Raw genomic sequence first — 7,863 nt, forward strand, 5'->3', positions numbered from 1 at the left:
CATCTGCTGGGCTCTATACTTTGTTATTCAAACAGGTCTTCAAGCTTCTGTGCTTGGTAATCACTATGTAGCATCCCTGTGCATACACTTGCCCGCATGCATTGTTTATCAACAGTTCCTTATTTATAAACAATTTGCCAATCGCTTAATCTCCTTGATCACATATCACATGATCAATCATAGCCATCAAATCTTCAAACTTGAACAGGTTCAATGTATCCTTCGATCTGAAAATGTTTTGCCCCGCCTTGGAACTTGCATACATTTCTTGGAACTTGTGCTAGGGTATTGCGGTTCAATATGAACTGTAGATCTTCCTACTGATTTTCCTTTGCCATAGATTCTTTAACAAACTTCATGCACGACATACCAATCATTTAATCATAACCAGCTCATCAGCTTCCTTCATTAAATACTGCTTTTATTCATTCAATGCATTCTTTTATTACTCGGTTGCAACTCGGTAAATACTAAACTTCACTCAGTAGACATTCCGCCTTCACTAACCAATAGTGATAACCTTAGGGTTTTACTGACTAGGTTCCTTAGGGTTTACCGACTAGGTTCTTTGCTCGGTAACATAGTATAGTATTAACCTTACAATCAACAACATATGTAGGATATCAAAACAATCTAAACATCATGATCTCATCATTGTCTAACTCGATAATAGTTGCCCATTGAATAACTTATTCCTCTCCTTGTTCATTACATTCTTTCTGTGTCTTTTACCAACATCTTTATACTCATCAAATCATACTTAAGATATGGCAACATCGTACTAAATTAGAAAATCAATTTCTTGACATCAATGACAAAATAATAATATTAAGATAGTAAACATCCTTTAGCAATTATATCCATAATCATTAACAACCTTCTCAAAATCCTTATTGAAATGCCAACAATCTCTCATTGTCTGTTATAATGCCAACAATCTCCCCCTTTGGCATTGATGGCAAAACCAATTGATATGACCTAATTGATTCGGATTGCTGTGAGATTATGACATGCTAAAAATGCTCTCCCCCTGTCATTAGTCTTCTCCCCCATACAATAGTCTTCTCCCCTTTTCTTCAGTCTTCTCCCCCTTTGACAACAATGCCAAAAAGTAAAGAACTAAAACATAATTTCTTCCTGTATGAAGTGATTTCCTGCTGTTATGTGTCAACTTAGTATCGGTCAGAGCATTTTGTCTTCAATTCCTGTTCCCTGTATTTGTTTCCTGTACACCTTTAGAAAACCTCCTAAAGTGTGTAAATCAACATCAACTCCTAAAAGATATTCTGTAGAGTCATCGAATTGATGCTTTCACCAAACTCGGTCAGTGAATAGAAGATAGGGGTAGGACCCCTAACTTACTTTTAAGATACTCAAAAGTGTCCCTTGGAAGTGGCTTGGTGAAGATATCTACTATTTGTTCCTTTGTGCTAACATACTCCAACACCACTTTCTTCTCTTGAAATTCTTCTCTAAGATAATGATATTTGATAGAGATGTGCTTTGTCTTAGAGTGCATAACAGGATTCTTTGAAATGTCAATGGCACTAGTATTGTCACAGAATATAGTTACTGGCTTGGTAACTTGCTCATTTATACCATCCAACAGTTGTTTGATCCATGCTATATTGGTACAATTCAATGCTGCAACAACGTATTCAGCTTCTGTTGTTGACTGTGAAACATATCCTTGTTTCTTGCTAAGCCAACTCACTAGTCTTTCTCCTAAAAAGAAATCTCCTCCACTTGTGCTTTTTCTATCATCAATGTTGCTTGCCCAATCAACATCAGTATAAACTTTTAAATCAAAAACATTTCCTTTCTAATATACTAAGCCATAATCCTCAGTGCCTTTTAAGTATCTGAAAATTCTCTTGATTGCTGTCATGTGTGTTTCCTTGGGATCTGTAGAGAATCTTGCAACTATACCTACTGCATGTACTATGTCTGGCCTATTGTGAACAACATATTGTAGCTTTCCAATCATAGATAGGTAAAGTGTCTCATCAACAGAGGCAAATTCATCATTCTTTTATAGTTTACAATTGGTAGTCATAGGAGTACTTATTGGTTTTGAATCCTCCATTCCAAATTTCTTCAACATTTCCTTTATGTACTTGGATTGAGTAATGAAAATCTCATCTTTCATTTGCAGTATCTGTAAACCTATAAAATACTTTATCTCACCAATTAATGACATCTCAAATTCTTTGCAAATTTCATTTCCAAAGTTCTTGCATAAGGAGTCATTACCACAAATAATAATATCATCAACAAATATGGCTGAGATCAGTATGCCATTGTTCTCATCATTCTTCATGTACATATTGCTGTTTTCACTTGTCCTCATAACACCAATCTTGATCAAGTAAGAGTGTAGTCTCTCATACCATGCTCTAGGTGCTTGTTTCAGACCATATAAAGCTTTGTTTAGTTTACATACTCGATCTTTACTCTTGTCTTCAACAAATCCTTCAGGCTGTTCAATATAAACTTCTTCTTCTAGTATACCATTCAAAAATGTAGATTTAACATCCATTTGATATACCTTGAAATTTTTGAAAGAAGCATATGCCAACAATGTTCTTACTCCCTCAAGTCTAGGCACGGGTGCAAAAGTCTCACCATAATCTATTCCTTCTTCTTGAGCATAACCTTTGCAAACTAGTCTTGCTTTGTTCTAAATGACCTCACCTTTTTCATTTAGCTTGTTCTGAAAATCCACTTTGTACCGATTACATTTTTTTTCTTCAGTCTTGGGATTAGTGTTCTTCTTGATTTGATCAATCTCTTCTGTCATAGAATTTACCCAATCTTTACTGTTAAATGCCTCTTTTACCATTCTCGGTTCAAATTCAGATATTAGACATGTGTTCTGTCTCAGTTTGTTCCTTGTCATTACTGGATCATCCTTATCTCCTATAATCTGACTTGATGCATGATGTCTTCTGACATATTTGGCTAATATAGGCTCGGTAGGTTCTGTATGATCTTCTTCAGCACTTGGTAACTGGAAATTTTCCTCATTTTCTTCAAAAGCTTTCTCGGTAGGACTTCTCAGTTGAACATAAACAAATTCTTCATAATCTTCTCATTCTTTGAAATTTCCTTCATCATTTCTTTCTACAAAAAATTCATCAATTTTCACATTTGCACTTTCTACTATTTTGTTAGATGATTTGATCAGACATTTAAATGCTTTACTTCTAGAAGAATAACCAAGAAATGTTCCTTCTTCACTTTTCTAATCAAACTTACCATTTCTATCATCTTTGTGAACATAGCATCTACTTCCAAAGATTTTAAAATAACTTACATTAGGTTTGTTGTCATACCAGATCTCATATGGTGTCTTCATAGTTTCTTTCTTCAGTTGAACTCGGTTCAGGGTGTAAACTGTAGTGTTGATTGCTTCTCTGCAAAGTGTTTGAGGTACCCTCTTTTCTATCATCAGGGTTCTGGCACAATCTACCATTGATCTGTTTCTTCTCTCGGCTATCCCATTTTGCTGAGGTGTTCTCGGAGCAGATACTTATCTTTTTATACCATGATCATTGCAGAATAAGTTAAATTCATCAGAAGTGAACTCTCCTCCTCTATCAAATCTAAGACATTTTAGCTGTCTTCCTGTTTCATTTTTTAACTCTTGCCTTTTACCATTTAAACATTTGAAAAGCTTTTGATTTTTCCTTTAAAAACATAACTGACATCATCCTTGAGTAATCATCCACAAATAATATGAAATATTTATCACCACAATAGCTTTGAACTTTCATAGGACCATAAAGATCAGTGTGTACTAGATCTAAAATTCCTTTAGAAGTGTACGACTTAATTGTAAAGCTTGATCTTGTCATCTTACCCATCCGACATCCTCGACATATATCATTTTCAGGTTTTTCAAGACTCGGTAGACCTCTTACTCGGTGTTTCTTACTTATTTTGATCAGATTATCAAAATTTACATGACAAAACCTTTTATGCCATAACCAGGTATCATCTATCTTTGCATAAAGACACTTGTTTTGAGTTGAGTCAAGATGAAATGTATTACTTTTTGTTTGTGTCCCGGTAGTAGCTAACTTTCCATGCTTGTCATGAACTTTGATAATTCCTTTCTGAAATTCTATTTGGTATCCTGTATTGTTTAACTGTGCTACACTCAACAAATTGTATTTCAATCCTTCAACCCAGTATACATCATCACATTTAGAATTGTCAAGAAGTGTTATAGATCCTTTACCTTTCACTGAACATGGTGCATCATTACCAAATCTTACATAGTCTCCATCATAGTCTTCTAATTTAACAAACTTGTGTTTATCACCTGTCATGTGATGTGAGCATCCACTGTCTATGATCCAAGAATCATTATTATTTATGTGAGATAGTAGGGCTTTTTTTTCATACCTTTCTTCATCTGATCCATCTTTGATAGCCACATAAACAACTTCCTCAGTACTAGTTTCATCAGATTTATCATCGTTGGATTCCTCATCAGCTACTAGGCATGTCTTTCTATCTCTCCTTCTGAAGTCTTGGTGTCCTCTGTATTGGTTGTCTTTCTGCCTGTTATCTCGGTATTCTCTCTTTTCACTAAATTCTTTATCATGGCAGTTAGAAGCCATATGTCCTATTTTATCACAATTGAAACATTTTAAAGGTAGCTTCCCTTTATACTTACCTTTTCTTCTCGGTAACCTTCTGGCTAATAATGCTTCAAACTCATCTTGCTTCTTGATTTCCTCATACAATTTGTGCACTTCTTCCATGTTCTTGTGAAATCTTTCACTTGCTTCACTGTGATTTCTTTCAGAGTACTTACTCATTTTATCAATGTAATCATCAGATTCACCAATATGAAAAGAACTGAATGTAGATTCTACTTTATTTACTGAAGACCCAATGTTATCAAAATTACTTAACTCAAATGCATGTAGCTTACCAATAGTAGCATCCAAAGAAATTGGCATGTTAGGTACAGACCTCAATTCATTGATTGTAGAGACTCGAATTACATAAGCAAGTAGAAGAGTTCTCAGCAACTTACTTGTTACATCCTTCTCTTCAATAGTTCCTCCTGCTCCTTTAATTTGATTGATAGTCTCCTTTAACCTCGTACTGTATTGGGTTATGTTCTCACCTTCATTCATTCTCATGAATTCAAGTTGTCCTCTTAGACTATCTACTTTTGCGCTTTGAACATGTTCATCACTACCATACATAGATATGAGCTTGGTCCACATTGCTTTTGCATCATTGTAGCCTTCTAGATCATTAAACTCTGAGTCGGTCAATGCTGATGTTATTTCAATCATAGCTTGAATATGTTCTTGCTTTGCCTTTATCTCTTCCAAGGTCATTGGGTTGGTGCTTGGTGGTATGTAATCATTCTCCAAATAATATGTTTCATATTCTCCAATTCATAATAAATGCAGCTTCATCCTTTTCTGCCATGTGGAGAAACTTGACTTGTTCAGCTTTGGTGCATCCCTTTTATACATCTTTAGATCTTTTCCTCAAGTACCTTTAAACTTTTCCTTCTGGAGTCCAAAGCTCTGATACCAATTGTTAAGTTCTGATACTAAATGTAAAGTACTGATGCCAATAGCTAACAAGATGAGAGGTGGGGGGGGGGGGGGGTGAATCATACAAACTTAATCTTCCATAAAATCAACAGATTCAACCTCGGTAACTTATGCTTCAGCAATATAACCAAAAACTGCTAAACACGCAAACTCATAAACACATAATCATCATAACACATATAACACTAGATTTAACATGGAAACCCAAATAGGGAAAAACTGTTGGCATTTTTTTATGTTTATGATGTGATTGTCATTGATGGACACACACTTGCATTGAGATCTTCTTTATATGTATGAGCCTAAGCTCAACCAGAATATGTTACAACCGATACGTTGTATTATAGTCGTTAGACTATTGGTGTTTTGCAGAATGTGTTTACTGGTCTGAAGCGACATGTTAACCCCAAGCGGTTCGAGGATCTCAAGCGGTATGAAGGATCAAAGTGATAGAACACATACTTCCCAGTCTTCATTTTGTCAAACTGGCAACGGACATTTTGCTTGAACCGGTATTTTGTATGAACCGGTAATACTCTGTGATGAGTTACCAACCGGCATTTTGTGATGAGTTACCATCCACCGATTGTTTTACGATGCTTTTTGTGTCACATTACCAAGTATGTCCAGGTTCATTGAACCTAGGGAATTGGATTGTAATCCTATTGGACCGACATGAAATCAGATTCCTTTATAAGGACATCATGTCTAGGGTTTTAGGTTGTTGCGAAAGTTGATATTGTTGTTGGGGTTTAAGGTGGTTGAGGAATTAGAGAGAGTATGAATGTGTAGAAGACTGAAGTAATGCTGGAATGCATTAGGAATGAGCTATCAAGGATCTAACCAATTAGTTTGTGCTATTAGCTAGATCAATCACTTGTTGATTACTCACATCTTCGACAAGTCTGTAGCCCTTAATCGGGTAGGCCCAAAATCCTTTTGTAAATCCTATAACAAGGTGGTTCACATCTGTGGATCTAAAATCCTCTAGCAAGGTAGTCTTTAATCAGAATTATCTCCTAACAGAGATTGAGATTCCTAACAGGATCTGTTCTGGTAAAGAACATTGTAAGACCTTAACCGGTCTGACCTTAATTGGTCTGGTTCCTATTCTGTAGATAGTTACGTGTGAGTTCCATCTCACCGTGGTTTTTTCCATTTAGGTTTCCACGTCAAAATCTCATGTGTTATGGTGTTTGTGCTTTTGTGGGTGAATGCATTATTTGCCATTTGGTTTGCATGTGTGCTAACCAGTTTGTTTGCTAAATTGTTTTACCGGTTTACTGTTAGTCTTGTAAAGTGTTTAAGTGCAAAGTTTTTTGGCATACTAATTCACCCCCCCTCTTAGTATTCATCAATTGGTATTAGAGCCTACCTTTATATAAGTTTAACCACTTGGAAAGAGATATGGGGGAATACACATTAAGGGAACTTACTCATCAGCTCACTCAGTCTGAGCAAGCCTATGATGATCTTATGGTCAAATACAAGGCATCTCAAGCAAAAAAGAGAGAACATGCAAAAAAGCTGATGGAGCTATCTAAAAATAGTTCCTCTAATGAAGCAAACATGGAAGCCCTAAGTCAAGAAGTAGAAAAGCTGATTTAATCCAATTCCAACTTGAGAAAGGAGTGGGAAGGATTGACTATTCGGATGTGTCAAGAGCTTGAGAACCGGAGGAAACCTGAAGATCTAGTGAAGGACAAAGATCATGAGATCTCCAAGCTGAAACAAGAGATTAGTGTCCTAACTGCTCAACTCCATGCAAGCAAAGAGGAAAAGGAAGACATGCAAGGAGAACTAAACATTGCCATCTCTGAGAATGAAAACCTGATGGAAACAAATGCTGTTATTTCCAAAGAACTCTCTGAGTCAAAGGAAATACTCGCTAAGTTCAACAAGAGTAATGTCAAGCTAGAGCAAAAACTTGAATTTGCCAAACCAGTTAAGAATACCAATGGACTTGGTTATTCTAGTCATGAAGAAGGTGAGACCTCTGGTACAAATGCTGGAACATCAAAGAAACAACTGACATCGAAGGATAAAGGTAAACAAAAGTTTAAACCTGTTTTCTTTAACTGTCTTAAAGAAGGACATACTGCAAATGTGTGTAGGAGTAAGGCTTACAACAATTTTCCTTATTTCCTAAATGATAAGCCTAGATCCTATAGATTTAATATAGATTTAATAGTAATTGTTATGCATGCAACAAGTTTGGGCATAGAGCATCTGAATGCAGTTCTGTTATGAATAACACTGGAAGATATCCTCAGAG

This window comes from Cryptomeria japonica, chromosome 1 (genome assembly GCF_030272615.1).
Source record: "Cryptomeria japonica chromosome 1, Sugi_1.0, whole genome shotgun sequence".
NCBI lineage: Eukaryota > Viridiplantae > Streptophyta > Pinopsida > Cupressales > Cupressaceae > Cryptomeria > Cryptomeria japonica.